At 44.0% G+C, this 18,918-nt stretch overlaps 1 long non-coding RNA gene across 1 annotated transcript in view; it reads right to left on the bottom strand.

Annotated features, from left to right (window-relative positions):
- Positions 1 to 860: 860 nt before the first annotated feature.
- LOC147700699 (uncharacterized) overlaps positions 861 to 18,918 on the bottom strand; it is a 51,388-nt gene continuing 33,330 nt past the window's right edge. Inside the window, exon 2 of the long non-coding RNA XR_015297406.1 lies at positions 861 to 2,907. This is a non-coding gene — a long non-coding RNA (uncharacterized LOC147700699). The remainder of the gene's footprint in view (positions 2,908 to 18,918) is intronic.

Below are 18,918 nucleotides of genomic sequence, written 5' to 3'. Positions count from 1 at the left end.
TGGAGCGTGGGCGATTGAAACCGGTCCCATGAAGGCGCTCCATGGGTGGAGCGTGGGTGATTGAAACCGGTCCCAGGATGCCTGTTTCCAGTCCAGGGAAGACCTGGCTTGGCAGTTTGGGCTGGACTTCTCCCATGAGGAACAGGATCGGACTGATTTGCATATGGCCATGTCTGAACTGGGGTGGCGAAGTGAGCTAAAGAATGGTGATGGATTCAACCCAGATCTGTTACTGGGGGTGAGTGTCTGAAAAGTTTCAGCGCTCCGTCCATCATCTCCTTGTGTTTGCTTTGGAGTGTGGGTGTTCCCACGCATCCGCCCATAGATTTTGACACATTCCTAGATTTAGCATGAGTGGTAGACCTGGGAATGTGTCAGAATGCTATGCATTCCCAGTAGAGGTGTAACAATGGCAAAGAGTAAACACAAATGCACCATATAATGTTAAATATTGCACATCCTACCTTCTCCATTTCACGCAGCCCAGCAATTTGTCTTACTGCGCTGCGTTGTGTGAAATATAGCGACATCAACTCCATTTCACTGAGAGTAAATTTATGAATGCGGAGGCTCCGCGTTTGTGGCGGACAGTCTGACATAAAAAGGTAGGTCTACCATGTGGAGATGCCTGAAAGGGATGGTTTTGACTATTTCTATAATATGCTGCTGTTGACAGCAGTTAATGCGAGCTATAATCGATTCATGTAATGATATGCCGATTTTACTGAGAAGTCAATATAGCAAAATCAATACAAATATATTAAAAGAATCTGTACTCATACCACATTATAGGATGCTTGGCTTAGTAAAATCTAGAATGTTTAGAAAACGCGGGGGCAGAGAAGTAATTTGTCTCCAAATATTCTGAATACCTTTATTCATGAAAAGGAATTCATCAGCATGTTAAACGTTCTTTGAAAAATTACAAGAAAAGCATATATATTTTAATTGATATAGTCAGTTTTCAGATACAGCACACACCACAAGAGCTTCTGGTCTCAAAGATCCCACAAGTGATTTAATCAAATCCCCAAATATTGCAGAAAATTGCTCAGCACAGTAATTGGTTTGTTTGTAATGTTGAACATTATGACGTGGGTGGTCTGGAAAGGGACATCCTCCTACATAGACATAATAGAAAGACGGTTTCTTATATGCAAATGCCTTGAATTCTTAATTTCCATTGGTGGCGAGAGATTGGGTGAGTGTGTGAACTGTTTACAGTGAAACCTATACCTGGTGTTGGAATGTTTTGCTTTGACTGGGATCATAAAAAAAGAATCTTGTTCATTTGAACCATCCAATGTAATTACAATAATCTCAAAACGATAAACGCATCTAATATTATGTTTACTTTTGATATAAGGGGCAATGCTTAATTTGAGCAGGTGCTTTTCGGTGCAGAGCACCGACATTTAACTTTCAACACTGGCACTTAAACAAACAGCCCCACCATGAGGCATATTGCCCTAAATTAGAGCACAGTACAACAACATGGGTTTTTTGATTCAACATACATTAAAATGACTAATACCTGTGACAAAGGCCATTCTTATAGCTATGGGGGCACTAGAATAGTCTTAATGGTCAGACTGATAAGTGTGTGTTTCATGGGAGCTGTGCTGATCCTGGTATTGGCAGCGTGATTAGGAGAAATGTGTGCTGCAAGCTGCAGTGGCCTCCTGTCGAGAGCCCGGCTCCAATTATTGTACAAATTAAGCACATCTTATTATATACATTGTTTGGCAGTACATGTCTTGTCTTTTACTTGAAGACAAGAGTTATCATGTTTTTAATATGCTGCTGTTAGATTATGGTTGTAGAATACATGTATATAGTTAATTTCGCTGTGGTGAGAGTTATTCTATTTTACTTTTTCAGGGAGCAAGCTGAGGCATTTCGGAGGAAAGTGACACCTTTACTGTGAATGGATGTTTAAACTGTGGTGTGGCCAGATGCCGGTGCTTTCACCTAAACATCAAAGGGACTGGACCCGAAGGAACAGATGTGGGCCTCAAGCAGAGAGCTGGCTAAATTCTCAGAGCCACGAAACCAGGGCATATTATCAAGGAAAGGCGATACATTATCGCCGCTTTTATTGGCAGGAAATTGCCGATAAAGCGGCGATAATGTATCACTTGTCCTTGATAATATGCCCCCCAGTACTTTATATCTGGTGTGTGTTGTGAAGCCGTTTATTAGTCGGAAAGAGAAGTATAAAGTTACATCAGTGAACAGCATCCAGAGGCGAACAACAACATCATACACCGGACGGTTTGTGTTGTTACACTTCACCATTGTATCTTTGAATTTCATTTTTATACAGCTTTTTAGCAAACAATTACAACACTTTTTGAGAGTAAGAATTCCTGCACCAACCACCATATTCGTTAAGGAGTAAAGAGAAGCCGGAGCATGGCGATGCGGTTTAGTTTGGCACAACTATTCCTTCTGCAAAGTGTACGGGGTTCCCGCCCCTGCAGGCGATGACAATGCGCCTGGTGGTTTCTCTGCCACTGTATTGACAGGGGTGCACGGATTCATCGCCTTGGTTCTTGCAGGTCGTGACTCTGAAAGGCAGATTGCTTAGTCTCATATTATTTTCATAAGGGCTCCCTGCATCGCCGCAGACGGCTTTGATTTGGTTCGCGGTGGCATGGATGAAGGAGTTGGTTACTTTGCATCTCGATGGAGGAGTCTGGTTCGTCATACACCTCCGGTGCATCATTGTAGTGCAATAGTCTCTAGCATCTTTTGCACTGTCATAATGTTGTCTGAGGAACTGTTGGTAATCACTCTCTCCGGCAGGTGGTCTGCAGTGTCGGTTGGCGCAAGTGAAGGACGCCACCGCCAGCAGCAGGACAGGGAAGTGTAGTGGTAGCAGAAACATGTCACCTGGAACTAACACTAAAAGAGGGGAGAAGCAACATTAGACATGAGACGCATACCACTCATCAACATAGGCATTTCATCATTTCAAAACCTCAAAAATATTGTGACAGCCAGGCGGCTAGCATGGTCAAATATGATTGCATTAGCCAGTCTAAAATAATGTTTGAATATTTAATTGAGGCACATCAAAGCAACTGATCTTTCCTAAAAATGGTGGAGGAACGTTCTTCATCTACTGTATTTGATCATATTTCTTTTCGTTGTCTCAGTTATATTGTCACCTACATCTTTATGCTCTATGCCATCAAGCGCAGACCTCGAGCTGTTGGCCACATGCCTAACTTGCACTGGTGAGTGCCAAGGCATGAGAAAATATGGGAATTTAACTATTGGAATTTAGCAGCTTATTTAGAAGCCACTGGCACTGCAGGTGCATCACATTTAAAGACCCTCTGAAGACGCAGAGCGCAGGAGCATATCTAGGAACCCAGGCAAAGCCACCCTGCGTCGCTTTTCATGGCTTTGTGGATATATGTATGTGTGGATATATGTGGATATATGTGGATAATTGTGGTGGGTGTTCCCCTGCCACACCCATGGGTTATAACGCGTTCCCAGATTTACAAAGATCTGTAAAGATGGAAATGCCAGAGAAATCGAGAAATATGTGTATTTCTCTTCGTTGTTTTCTTCCTCTATGTGTGCTGCATTCTATAGCACACGTAGAAAGAAGAAAGCGCCTCTATGGATTCTTTTCATGCATGAAGTTGTCCCTGTGTATTTTCTGAGCATGAGTGACTGAGCAAAAAGTACTGTACTGTTTTCGACGAATCCCTGAGAAATCAGGGTTGTTATGTTCAGTGGCTGCAAGAAACTACCTACACCACTGTATGATACAGGGGGTGGTAGTGGCACTGTAGAGCTAGCTGGTCTAATGGCTGGCATACCCCATCTGGACACCAAGCCCACAGTTTAGGTCATCCAAAACATGCAGGTCCTGGGGATTCCTAGGAATTACACAACAAGATTGACATTGGCTAATGACTGCCTTTACAAAAGTTAAATACAACTATGTTGTTTTCAGGTACACTTTGGTTGAGTTATGCATTACACCTTGAGATATAGGTAAGTATTAGGTTTGATATTTATTCTCTGCCTATTACTACTTTATTAAGGTATTAGTAGATAGGGAAACATGTTTTTGAGTTCCTATATTTGTTTTAAATGTACAGAGTACTGTGGTTTAAAAATGGGAGGAAAAAAATAGCAATATAGTATATTAGAAAAATATTATGCTACAGTGTATTTTTAAATATATATTTAAATATGTACAAAAAAGTCTACGGAGTATCATGGTTATGTGAACAAATTACAGCGCTACTTAAAACCAATTTTACAAAACTTGCAGTTTTATGTAAAGTGCCATAAAAATATATAAAACGATGAAAACATTTCTCTACCAATTACCACTTTCATAAAGTGGTAATAAGTAATGAAAGTAATGAACCTAATACTTACCTATATCAAAGACCATAGCCCAGAATGCAGTGAAACACAGAACGCAGCCCAACTGTGCTAAAAACTACATGACTGCCATTTACCTTTGGTAAACACAGCCATAAGCCCTCTATATACTGCCTTCTCATCCTCATGTACCTCAGTATACCACAAACTTACAGCTGTATACCACGGCACACTATATAACAGATTTTATTAAAAACCTATAACTTTAACACTAATAACACTATTCACAAATACTACCAGAAATTACCATTTATACCTCATAATGTACATTCTGACACATTTTTAATACGCAAGAGGATATCCACTCACTGAAATTAAAAAACTGAGAAAGAAAAGGAAACACAAGTATATGAGTTGCAAACACCTTCAGATGCGGGAAGAGGAGAAAAACCTCTTTTTTTATGTATAACCCTCACCCACTCTCATCGGGTTCACCTTGACTCCTATAAATCAGGGTGGTCTTGACCATATTCCAGGGAGAACTTAGGAAACAAATTGTCCTACTGTTTGGGGTGTTTTAACATTAAGACAAATATCCCTAGTTCACCCCTGGTATCTCTTAATTGGTGGGGTGAACAGGGATAATAAAAATGAAAAGGGAGAAGGGCAATCAGGATGTTGTGGTCCTATGACCCTAAACTCAATGTGCCAACATGTTTCTGCCCTACGCTATTGGCTTGTGTGGGTGCGGGGCATTTGTCAGTAGCATCACATTGTGATATTAACAAAAAAGTACATGGAAGGTCGGAGGCTAACTCCTGTGTGTATCAATCTAACAATGCAAATAGTTATAAATTTTTTTAAAATTCTTTTTATTGAGTTTCAAAAAACAAATAAAGTACAACCATTCGAAAATGGAAATACAACATAAACCAGTACATTTCTGCATTCATCGTCCCATCTTGTATAAAATAAGTAAAAAGAACAAGAGAAAATCGCTATTGTCAGTACAGTTCAGGAATCAGTAGTGTAACATAGTACCCATGTCAGGTTTTTAAACTCCCACAACGTAATACTTGACACATTCGAATTCACAGTGTGTCGGTGACATAATTGTCTTGCAAATAAGATGTTAAATAAATCCAATAGTCTTTTGGTCGAGATCTGACCGGTAATTCCTCCTCGTAAGTCTGCAATGTAGTTTTACAGTATGCCAAGTCCTGTAGCCATTGTCTCACGTTTGGAACCCTTGTACCTCCCCAACATAGTGATACTTGCCTTTTGGTCAGAAGCAGTGACACAACACAGAACTTACGCCTCCCCGCCTTGATCGCGGGCAGAAGACCCAGTATGCACACCTTTATAGAGCATTCGACCTCCACCTTTACCATTTTCTGAAGTACCGTAACAACTTTCCCCCAGAATTCCTGTATTTTTGGACATAACCATGTCAGATGTACAAAGTCTGCGCCCTGTTCCCCACAGCGTTTACACCTAGCATCCTCTCGTAACCCGAATCTATGAAGGCGTGACGGTGTGTGGTATGTTTGATGTAGATACTTTAGATGAAGAACGCGCAAGTTACCATTAGGAGTGAGCAATCTAATTAGTGCGCAGGACGTGTACCATTCTTTCTCGGATAGCGGGTCTGGTAACGCCTCATTCCAGTGTGTCCACGCTTTAATGGAAGTGAACGGTATCTCACTCTGGGCTTTTTTATACAGACGTGAAACTAGATGTAATGATGTCTTGTAGTACCTCCAGGCAGGGGGGTTCCGCTGGGTAGTTTGGGTAGAGATCACGGATGGCTCGTTGCAATCTATAGTAGGTGAAGCGAAACAGTGTGGTTTGATTGCTAATGTAGGATAGATCGTCTATGTGTCTGAAGGTACCTTCACAATAAAGATCTCCAAATGTGTCTATGCCTGCTTGCTACAGTAGATACCTACCCACTTGTTCAGCAGTGACCGAGATCTGGGGGTGATGGTGCAGGTGCAGTGCTGGTGCGTAAAGTGGCGATTTATGTGTTAACCTGGCCAGTGATCTCCAGGCGTCAGCAGTGGTATCAATCGTGTTAATATCCTCTGAGTGTAGTGGTGGGCGTTTATGTGTAATAATAGCCGTTAGCGGAATCGGAGAGGCGTCCCCCTCCTCGACCGCTGTGTGCGTCAAATAAGGGACCTTATGGTACCAGTATGTTGCATACTGCGCCTGTGCACAAAGGTAGTACAGATAGAAGTCCGGGACACAAAAAACACCTTTTTCATAAGGTAATGTCAGTGTGCGTAGGTCCATGCGCGCCTGCTTCCCCTCCCAGATGAGTTTTAGAACCAGCGAGGTTATGTTTTTGAACACTGCCTTCGGGGGCGTGATCGGTATATTGTTGAAAAGATACAGTAGTTTGGGGAGGACATTCATTTTAACAAGGGCAATGCGATCTGCCAATGATAATGGTAGTTGTATCCACCTGTCAATCTTCACTGCTATTTTGTCTAACACCTTACCATAGTTGGTTCGGATAACCTCCTCAGGGTCTCTACTGTACCACACACCCAAATATCTAATAGAGTCGGTATGCCAATCAAGCGGGAAGCCTGTATCGTGGTGTGTCGTGGTGTCGGTGAGCGGGATTATGGAGGATTTATCCCAATTAATCTGTAGGCCCGAGTGTCTGCCGAATTTAATGTATTCACGAAGTAATGGATTCATGTTCTGTTCAGGGTCTCTAATATATAAAAGCATATCATCTGCGTACATGGATATATGCAACAACCGGCCAGTGAAATGAAGCGCTGAGTGATTGTGCGTCTGCCTAATGATACATGCAAGTGGCTCCTTCGCAAGGGCAAATAATAAGGGAGACAAAGGGCACCCTTGTCTAGTGCCACGTTCGATGCGGAAGGAATCAGAAATGTAGCCATTCACACGGATCCTGGCCACTGGATTGGTGTAGAGGAGGGTTACCCATGAGATGAATCTAGAGGGAAAGCCCATACGTTGGAGCATTGTGAGTAAATAGGACCATTCGATTGAATTGAAAGCCTTGGCGGCATCGAGCATGACCGCCACTGCTTTAGTGCTGGGTGTTAAAAAATGGGAGACAGCAAACAGTGTCCTGATGTTATGTGAGGTCGATAGGATTCACAGAGATCCGGGTCTTTATTAGGCTTTAAGAGCGTTATCAGCATGGCTTCGCGCAGCGACGGGGGCAATGTACCCTGATCAAAGGCGTTGCCATACATGGCGACTAAATGTGGAGCCAGCATGTCTACGTATGCCTTGTAAAACTCACAGGTATACCCATCAGGGCCAGGTGCTTTGCCGTTTGGAGGGGACTTGATGATATCTGTTACCTCCTCTACTGTTATGGGCAGGGCTAGGTATTCGCGTTGCTGATCTGAAAGCCAAGCAATAGCGACATCACGCAGATATTCGAAAGTTTCTTTTGGGGGCGATGTGTGTTTGGATTCATACAGTGCGCTATAATTGTCCACAAAACATCGGAGTATGTCCTCTGGCTTAGTCAGTATCGTGCCCCTATCATCCCGTATTTGTGTGATAACTTGTTGTTTCTTTCCCTCACAGATTTTCAGTGCAAGTACTCTACCGGGCCTACCACTCTCCCCAAAGTGTCTAGCTAGAGGTCGTTTAGTGATATAGTTTAATTCATCAGTGGCATGGGCCTGATATTCAGTGTATACCTGCCGAAGATCACCTATGATAGTAATGTTCTGTGTCCGTTCATATTCCCTCTCAAGCGTCCTCATTCTGGCTTCGCATTTCGTGATCTGGTACCGAATATCCTTCAGTATTCCAACTGTAGTGCTAATACAAACCCTGCGTAGAGTCACCTTAAACGCTTCCCAAAGTATACCCAGGTCATCAACTGAGTCTACATTCAATTGGAAGTATTAGTTGATTGCCGTGGCAACGGTGTCTGCATATAAAAGGTCTAGAAGTGCCTTAGCGTTGAACCTCCAGCTAAATGGTGGTGGTGTGTAATGGGGTATCTGTAATTGCAGTGTGATTGGGTTGTGATCAGTGACCGTCCTCGGTAGTGTTGTTAGTGTTTTCGTCCATAATAGAACTTCATCAGACCCCAGCCAATAGTCTATCCTAGACCAACTGCTGTGTGTCACATTAACATGAGTAGCTACAGTTTCTACTGGGTTCCTAACTCTCCAGATGTCCTTGAGGGGAATGTTCTCCATTATGTCCCATATTTTCCCTCTAGCACGCCTGTGTGGCTCAGTGGAGGCCTCAGAATGGTCTAGTGAGTTGTCTAATGCCACGTTGAAGCCCCCCCATATAATGGTCGTTCCTGCAAATTCCAGCATATGATTCGAGATTTCTTGATAAAAGTCGGGGGAATCTATATTTGGGCCCTACACATTTACCAACGTCAAGAGTTGGCCTCTCAGTACTCCAGAGATTATTACATATCTACCATTAGGATCTAGGATGGATCTGCTGATTTTGTAGTTAGTACCTTTCCTGACCAACGTCATTACACCCCTGGAGTAAGATGAGTATGTTGAGGAGTGACAAGATTCAGCCCATCTAGCACCAATTTTCCTGCACATCGTAGGGGCTACATGAGTTTCTTGTAACAGGGCGATGTCTATGTGGTGTCTGTCAAAACCCGCAAAAATCTGTCTGGTTTTTTTGGGATTAGTGATGCCACGTACATTCCAAGACATTAGGGTTAAGTTGCCAGTGTTAGCTATATCTGTGGGGATGTGGGTATCATAAGTGTGACATCTGTAACAAAGGATCAATTGACATATTACATTTCACTGACAGTCTGCGTGAATAATTATACCATACTGGATACTCAAGTAGGGAGTTGGCAATGCATCTTAAATGCCCTGGTGATGAAAGTTGAAAAATACCCCAACTGCCCCAAAACCCACCCACATCAGCACCCCAACTGTGCCGAAGCCATATTACCCACTCAACTTCTTCGATAACCATAACTTTGTGGGGAACTCCCATGTGGAGGACCGCCGGGGAAGCACATACACCACCCTACCAAAAGGGCGGGGGCAGATCACGCATAACAATGCAAATAGTAGGTTGAACGGTGAGTGAATAATCCAGCAATACACAAGCAAAACAAATCCCGCTGCAACCCCCCCAGCAGAGGATTGCGAATATGTCTACATGGAAAGCACCTCGTGACAGTCTCGGTTGTCCTTCCTGCCATACATGTTCCGGAATGACCCCATGTTCACCCTCACATTATAATCATATGTGGACCACAATGGACACCAAGAGGGCGCTGCGGTCAAATATATATTAGTGCAGGGGTATGGACTGTTCATGCAGGGATAGTTTATTTACCAGCAACCGCTGAAAGTACATGATCCTGCATGGCTGTCACCTTGAAGCTAAGGAGAAAGCAGACCTCTATCCGGGATGTAGCATATCATAATACGTCGACACCTTACCGTCAATCAGAGTCCTGTTGCCTCTCGCTGCCATTTGTTTTTTTACCCATGGACGTGATTCTTTTGATGAAATCCATTGCAGCTTTAGGCGTTGTTAGAAAGAATGGTTTCTCTTCTCAAGTAACTCTGAGTCGTGCTGGGTAAAGCATGGCGTAGGGCATTTGCATTTCTCGAAGTTTGGTCTTGGCATTCGCGAATTCCCTCCTCGCTTGTTGAACGGCGTATGTGTAGTCCGGATAGAAGTCCAGTTTATTTCCTTGGTGGGTGATGTCGCCTTTTTCCCTCGCGAGTCGCAAGATGGTTTCTCTGTCCCTGTAATTCAGGACACGCACAACTATCGGTCGGGGAGTTGCACCCACCGGAGGTTTCGGCGCTAGTGACCTGTGTGCGCGTTCAATAATAAAAATAGGTGACATGGCATCTGCACCAAAGATGTCCTTGCATAGTTTGGAATTTGGAATTTGGAAGTGGATTTATAGAGCGCATAGCTACCCTTGGGCATCCCAGCGCTGAGAGGACCTAGTTTATTCCAAAAGGGGACAGAACAGGAAGGTTTTTAGGGAAAGAGCCAAGTTTTTAATTTTTTACGGAAGGAGAGTAGGTTATGATCACTCCTCATGGCTAGTGGGAGGGTGTTCCAGAGCTTTGGCGCGTTGTAGGCGAACCTGCGGCCGCCAGATCTTGCCTTTTTTATTCTAGGGATGGAGGCCAGTGCAAGTGAATCAGATCTAAGGTGTTTGTTAGATTGGTGTGGTTTCATCAGGGATCTGAGTGATCTGAGGGATCTGAGTATTGGGTTGTTCGACGTACGTCTCCATACGCTCTGTGTTGGTAGTCTCCGGCAGGCCTGCGATGCGTATGTTGTTTCTACGCGATCGCGCTTCCAACTCCTCCGCCTTCGCCTTGATAACTTCCAGTACCTTCTCCATGCCAGTGCAGGTGGTAGTGGTGGAGCGGGCGTCATCCTCCACCGTGGAGATTCGTTTCTCAGCCTCGTCCAGTCTTTCCCCATGCTTCTCTACCGTGGCAGACATTTTATCCATACGACCCGTTAGGCCATCCAGCTTTCCATTAATCTCCTGCAGATTAGTTTTGATGGCTTTGAGGATGTCCACCATATTACATTCCTCCGAGCCCCCAGCGGCCGTGTCCCCATCTAGAGACTCGGATGGACCTTTAGGTGTTTTACGCGTTTCAAAGTTTATTTTTGACTGTTGTCTGTCCAGCTTACCCATGGTTGCAAGCAGTGGACTGGTATGACAAATGCTGTCTTCGCTCAAGTGGAGTATGTCGTTGAGGTTGAAGGCCGACTGCCCACTGCTCACTGACCGGTGTCTCCCGACGTATGTTGGAGAGATCTGTTTTGGCGCGAGGGACAGAAGATCAGTAAATGAGGATTAGGCGCACTCTGAGGTCCTTACCGAGTCCCGTGAGGTCCGGCCGCGGGGTTCGTGTGCCGCAATTGGCCACAGCATTAGCATTTATGTGGGTGTTTAGATGCTCGTTCCGTAGCAGTTTCGCGATTTACGGGTGCCGCCATCTTGTAAACGCCGTGGAGTGCCTAGCGGGCATGTGCGCAGGTGATGTTCATAGTGCCCCCCAAGTGTCTATTTCGTGCCCATCCACCTCAGTAACGTAGCGTTGATTGAGCCGATAGCGGGCATGTAGTGTGTCAACGTTTGTGGCCGCTACCTGGCAATAGCGCGAACACGGGTTAGTGGGCGCCGCCATTTTGCGCATCAGAAATACGTCCCGGTGGAGCCTTCAGCCCGGCCCTCAACCGTTGCCGTACCACGATTCACGGCGTTTGGACGGCTCACCTCATCCCCCGGTCCTCCGTCTGTAGTCAGCCACGGCGCTCCTGTCACCACATGGTTTGTCGGGGGCTGCGGAGTCTCAAGGTTCGGGTGCGCATCCCGTCGCCATGTTGCTGTGGGGCCACGGCCGCCTTCCGAAGCCGACTAGTCACTGGGGAAAGCTTGTGGTGACTGTCCGAGTCTGGTCATCGATGCAGCAGGTATTCGCATGCACTGCTGGTGTTCGTGAACATGTTCGGTTTGCGTTAAAGTAACCTGAATCGCCGGTTTTGGATCTGCCCGGCGGAGCCGCTCACTCAGGCAGCCATCCCGCTGCGCGCCCCCTAGCGCCTCCAACAATGCAAATAGTTATAATTAAAAGATTTTACTTGCTGTTCCTTGGGAAATTATTCTGTACACAGTTTCAAGGAAAGCGGAATTTTTTTTGTTTATTCTTTTCGCTCTTCATCTATTCAATTTGTAATCTCTTGTGGTAGCAGGTTTATGCGTATTAGTAGTATGAGTCTAACCCAAGCCTGCTTGCCTCCTACATATTTCATAGTTTACATACCCATGATGGCCACATGGATCTGAAGGATAAATCAAGAATCCAATCCCCCAATCCTCCACACCACCGGTAGTACTAGTGTTTGAGGAAGCAGTCACAAGAGAGTTGTAGGAACTACAACTAAATAGAAGAACTTTTCAGAATCTTACCAACCAGGAAAGAACAGCCCTCAGCTGCTTTAGAAGAGCTCTCATATGTTAATAAAACCAGCAGACAAAGGCAGTGCTGTAGTAATCCAGAACTGAGATGACTAAAAAGAGGCCTGCGTTATCCTGCTGCATGTCAGAAGGAACTACCAGATTCTCAAAACTGACACTACACAACATTTAAGCAACTTAATTAAGAGACTTAATGATGAAGTGCTGGGGAAGTAATGGATTACTACAAAAGGGCGGGATTTTCTCATCAACAGGGAACCACGTGTCCCTCTATTCTATACACTCACAAAAATTCATCCAAATAAAATACCTCCTCCCAGCAGACCCATAGTGTCTGGTTTATATTCAATTTTGGAACACTTATCACAATTCATGGATTGGTTCCTCCGCCCCTGCTAGTGAAGCAGATAAAATCCTGTGTACAGGACGCAAAACACCTTTTGATTAACCTGCAAGACATAGATTACAACCCCTGTAACAGAAACCATGCTATGTCGAGATTGAGAGGCCCTTTACACAAGTGTACCTTAATAGGAAACCCTTCAAGTAATCAATGACCTCCTACTGGCACAAGACTGGGACTGGACAGCCCCAGTACACTGGATGATGCAACTAGAAGACATTGCTTTCAAAGAGAACTTTTTCAGATTTGAAGAACTGACATACTTACAATGCCATGGCACATCAAAGGGCAATATGTTTGCCTCGAGCCTGGCATGTTTGTATGTCAGTTAGTTTCATGATAACAACATTTGGACAAACAACACATACAAAAACGAAATCCGCCTGTGGCAAACATATATTAATGATAGTTGTGTGATCTGGCAAAGCACATGCACACTTTTGTAATCAAAAGAGAGAGAGAGGAACTAGAGTAGCTAGTTTGTTTCCCCTAGGGATTAATGAAATAAAGAAGAAAAACTAGCTACTAGGACAATATACGTGTAGTATGTGTCTGCGTAGGGAAAAACACTAGATTTTTTATGAAGGCCCTCACCCACCAACCTAGTTGGTGGCATGCTTCATCATCGGGCCCCACCCGAGATACCGAGTGTACCTCAGGTGTGCTGCGACGCCTCGTTACAGCGGAGCGGGTTTTGTTACGTGAGTGTGGGTGCTGGTGTACTGAGTGGGGGATAATACTTTATTTGATTTAAAAAAAAATCATAAAAGGGTGGACTTACCACCATGCAAGCAACATTTTCATCATAAAAACAACACAAAATCAACTTTAAATCAACTTAAAAACTGATATCATAAAATATGCAAAATTTGCGGGGAAATGTCTAAAAGGAAAAAGAATGAAAGGAATCTTGTGAGTTTGTTCTGGATGCACATTATTTTTAACTCATAATAAGAAGGGGAGAAGTGAAAAGGTATAGGGGAGTAATGGGAGTTCAAACAGGGGGCACGTTAATTCTTAACTCGTAATACAAAAAGGCGACCGTTTGGAGAGGAGGGGAAAAGAGTGGAAGAGTCCGTGGCCGGCCAAAGCCTGGCCTATTGTCCGGAGACCTCTTTGGTTGCTGCCCTGTTTTCCAGCCCTACGGCAGCGAGATTCAAAAATGTTATGGTTTTACATGAGAGTTCTCTCCAAGTTCCACTTAGGCATCTTATCACCGCCGCCCTACAAGTTCTCACCTGGGCTTCTCTTAGAAGTGATTGAAGAAGCGTTTTTCTAAGATTCTGAACTGCCGGGCATATGCATATAAGGTGCAGTAAAGACTCTGCGCTGTTGCCACAGAGGCGGCAGTCGGGAGTTGCCCACAGCCGTAGCCATCTTGGAGTGAGATCTTTGGACAAAAAGCAGCCCAGCCTTAACAGGCTTAGTTTCCTTTTGTAGTGGTCCCTAAAGCATTCTTTCAAATATTCCTGAGGTTTTAAGTGGGTATATGACGGCAAAACGATCCAGGCATGGTTTTTGCCAGCCATTGCTGGTTTATCCATGAGTAATGATGCGTGTTTGACTGCTTTCTTGGTTATCAGCTTGAAAGCAGAATAAGTCATGGGCAAAAGCCAGGATTCTTCCAGTTTTAATGCTTCGAGAGCTTGCCTCAAGGTCTTATATGTTGAGTCTGGAAGCCCGGCCTGTTTTTCAACTTCTAACCAGCAAAGGTGCGCCAGGGATTCGTCTGCTGCATCCCTCATGCGCCAATATTATTTGACGAGTGCTCCTTGTCTTGCCGGGAGCTGGTTGGTAAGACCGAACTCCAAACGAATTTGGGCTTGAGAGATGTGACGCGGGATTGAGAAAAGGTTTTTGAACAGCCTGGATTGGGCGAGATTTAACACTGCGAAGTCCCGGGTTGCCAGTAATTCAGAGCCATATGTTAGTGATGGCAGAAATTTAGCGGCTGCAATTTTAAGAATGTGGCCAGTGGAATGTCCGTTTAATTGCTTTTGGACAGTTTTAAAAGCAAATTGAAGCTGCTTGGCTTTGGATTTCCCCTGTTCCAAGTGCTGTTTAAACTTAAATCGGTGGTCCAATAAGATTCCCAGGTATTTATATTGATCTACCTGGGTTAGAGAGGTAGAATGTATCTTCCAGACGAAATTTTGTTTTTTCTTTCTTAATCCGCCGAAGCATAGGATGGTTTTTTTTTTAGGTTTATAATCAATTGTGCGTTCGAGAGGTACTGCGACAGTTTGGAGATCAAGCGTTGTAGACCGATGGGGGTTTTTGAGAGGAGCACAATGTCGTCTGCATATTGAAGACTTATTATAGGTGAGTGGTCCAATTTTGGTGGATCCCCCTGAATGGTACGTAGGTCACATTCTAGGTCCGCGGTGTAGATGTTAAAGAGGCTGGGGGCCAGTACGCAGCCTTGCTTTAAACCGTTGGTTGTGTGGAATTTCTTTGTCAGGCGTCGACCATCTCCTTTTTTCATTTGGACCCAAGTGTCTGAATAAAGCTCAAATAAAGCTCAATTATTGCTCCCAACAACTTTGGCGGCACGCCCCAGGCTTTTAGCTCCATTACCGCATAAAATACCTCATATCGGCCAATTACCACGTAACCGTCACCACCGCCTGATCACTGTCGGATATCCGATGTACACGTTAGGCACCAGGCGCCGCCTCACATATCAGGTGCCTTAAACAATGTGTTGCTAACTAAATGTGTCTGTGGTTGTTTTGTCCTGTCCCCTTTTTTTCCACAGGTACAAATGGAGAGGTAACCTCTCACATTTACAGCACCTAAGTGTGTGCTACACATACAGGGTACTGACAAGCACCCCTACACATAAAAGGCCCTGAAGAAAGCCAGTTTAGAAATAAGGCCTGGCTGAAACTAGTATACCACATTGGATGTGGGAGACCATAAGTCCATCCCTACACATCCAAAAGCCTTTGTTTTTAACTCGGCCAGGGGCCCACCAATAAAACAACTGTTTGAGACCCCTCAGACAGAATTTTAAAACCTCACTCTGTACACCAGCACCCACACTCACGTAACAAAACCTGCTCCGCTGTAACCAGGCGTCGCAGCACACCTCGGTACCTCGGTGGGGCCCGAAGATGATGAAGCATGCCACCAACTAGGTTGGTGGGTGAGGGCCTTCATAAAAAACGTGGGGCCAGATGTAGGAAGGCAAATACCGGTCGGTAACGGCCGATTTCGGCCGTTATCGACCGGTATTTGGAGTCTCAGATGTAGGGGGCCTTAAACTTACCGATTCGGTAAATTTACTGATTCGGTAAATTACCGAATTGGTAAATTTACCAAATCGCTGTATTGGTATGTAGGTGGCACTGAAAACAGTGCCACAGGCCCTTCAGAATTCGTTATTTACCATGACATACTACGTCATGGTAAATAACGAATTCCTGTGTACATGCACATCTGTGCATGTACACCTGTGCCATGTGACACACATACATGCCCTAAGGGCATGGATGTGTGTCACATAGCACACAAGCCAGAATCAGGGGTGCAACAGGGTGTCAAAGTGACACCCTGTCCCCCTTGCAAAACCGGTAATTTTACCGAATCAGTATTTACTGATTCGGTAATTGACATTGATTACTATGGGCCTCAAGGCCCATAGGAATCAATGGAAATTACCGAATCGGTAAATACCAATTCGGTAATTACCGAATCATACAGATTCGGTAAACATTACCGATTTTTTACCTACATCTGATTTACCGAATCTAGAATACCGTATTGGTAAAATTCGGTATTCTAGAGTCGGTAAATCAGATTTACCTACAACGGGCCCCTAGTGTTTTTCCCTACGCAGACACATACTACACGTATATTGTCCTAGTAGCTAGTTTTTTTTGTTTATTTCAAAGCACAGGCACAAACATTGTTGGTTTCTGAAGTGGCTAAATGGAATGAACCCATTACTCACATTTACTCTTAATACAGACAGAAATAAAATATGCTACCCGGACATCACCATCATGGCCAAAAATGGGAAACTGACAACTACTCTGTACAAAAAACCAACTGATCGCAATAGTCTCCTGCACTTCAACAGCGCACACCCCAGAGCACTACGAGAAAACCTCCCCGTAGGTCAATTCCTGATAATTCGTAGAAACTGTGCTGACCTTCAAAACTACAAAAAGGAAGCAGAATCTCTCTCTAATAGACTGAGGGAAAAAGCTTACCCCAAAAGTATCATCAAAAAAGCCCAAAAATTGTTGCTTGAAAATAACCCTAGAGAGGCAACACTTTCAACTCAATGTCCAACAAGGTCAACAAGATTTTGAACAAGAATTGGCGTATTTTATCCTCTAGCAGTATTCAGTTTTTCAAACCCATGTTCTCTTTTTAAAAAAAACAGAAGCTTACAAGACAGACTATAGTCTATGCCGTTCTACTCCATTACAATCTCATGTATGCTATTCCAGTGTATGCCACTTCACTCTACGCCTCTGCACTCCACGCTATTCCACTCTACACCACTGCACTGTTATACACTCAACTCTATGCCAGTCCATGCTAAAACATTCCACTCAACACCAGGCCAATCTCTGCTACTCAACTCTAGTCCACTCCACTTTAAATTATTCCACTATACTCAACTGCACAGTGCGCTACTCCACTCTATGCCACTCTACGCTAAGTCATTGGACAGTACTTCACTCTATGTCACTTCACTCTATGCTATTCCACTATATGCCACTTCACCTTATGCCCTCCACTCTTTGCTGGTCCACTATACGCTATTCCACTGTATGCCACTCCATCATAAACCACACCACTGCATACCACAACACTCTATGACATGATCCTTACGGTGATGGTCTGCGATGCAACTCTCTATAACATGACACTGTACAACACAACACTCTACTCCACTCCAGGCTATGCCACTCCAATCAACTCTGCTCTACAACCCTTTACTCCACTCTACATTACTTTATGCCCCTCCTTTCTAACACACTCTACTCCACTGCCCATGCACTTGTTACACCCTTACATATTATATATCCTATAGGATGTGAAATATTAGCAGTCATAATGAGACTAATGACATCTAAAAAATATATAATTTCTCAGAACATAATGTATGGTAAAATGGTGAGTTTAAATTAATGATTTTTGGTGATTGATGCAAGAAGATTGTGTATGGAGGTGCCAATGTACAGTAATTTGAAGATGATGCATACATTATGAATGTAAGATCTAACTAATGGCACATAATTTAGATATTTAAGTTATAACTATATCTTAATATTTCTCTAGTTTGTTTAGTCTAACTCCTTAAGTGTGGCCAGCTGGCAATGGCTAATTGCCGAACTCCCTCCCCAGTGTGTCTGGTGGGGATTTGACACCAATGGGGAGTGTTAGAAACAGGCTTCTGGGGCTTTGCCCCACAGGCTATTCTTATTTTCTCCAGAGGCTGAGGCTGCTTTTCAAGAGCTTCCTGGGCAGCCTGAGCTTTTGTTTTTGTTTGCAATGACTATCAGCATGCAGGGAGGGGTGATGTCATTATATCATGAAAGCTAAAGTAATATGAGCTGAAGTAGAAACAATATTCCTATCACCCAGTGTTATCTCACTAGTGCCTGTGATAGGAATGGATCTAACCAAGGGCAATAGAAGTGCCTTTGCAAGAGCTCTCATTGAGCTTGGTTTGATACATTCCTGTTGCGGGTACTTGGGCCAGCCACATAAGTGGCACGGCGTTTTTATCGGCACAAATGGGGTAACACTAGGTGGTACCATTCTGGTGGATTCCTGTTGATTCCAGAAGTTTCAATTACAGAAATGTTAGGAAAATGAATGATCTGTGGTACATTTTGAAGTTTGAGGGCATTGTGGGTTGGTAACCCTCATGGGATTCATGCAATGCACATCACTCTGGAATCCCCTGGTTGTCTATTTTCTTTTAATACCTGTGGTTCATAGGTTTGTGTGGCACCACAGCATGGCCCTAAATACTGCGGCTACCATTATTGCTTATCTATTAATGTAGCACTTTAGCGCCTTTTGTGTCATGGTCTTTTGGCCCACCCACACAAGTAGAGTACCATTTTTATCGGACAATGTTGCAACTCAGGGTGGTAGGAAATGTGTTGCTAACCGCAGATTCAAGATTTTATTTTTTATTAGAGAAATTGGAGAAAAAAAC

Source organism: Lissotriton vulgaris, chromosome 7, assembly GCF_964263255.1.
Source record: "Lissotriton vulgaris chromosome 7, aLisVul1.2, whole genome shotgun sequence".
Taxonomy (NCBI): Eukaryota; Metazoa; Chordata; class Amphibia; order Caudata; family Salamandridae; genus Lissotriton; species Lissotriton vulgaris.
Note: the sequence above shows the minus strand (reverse complement) of the source record. Positions and strands in the feature narration are given on the sequence as shown.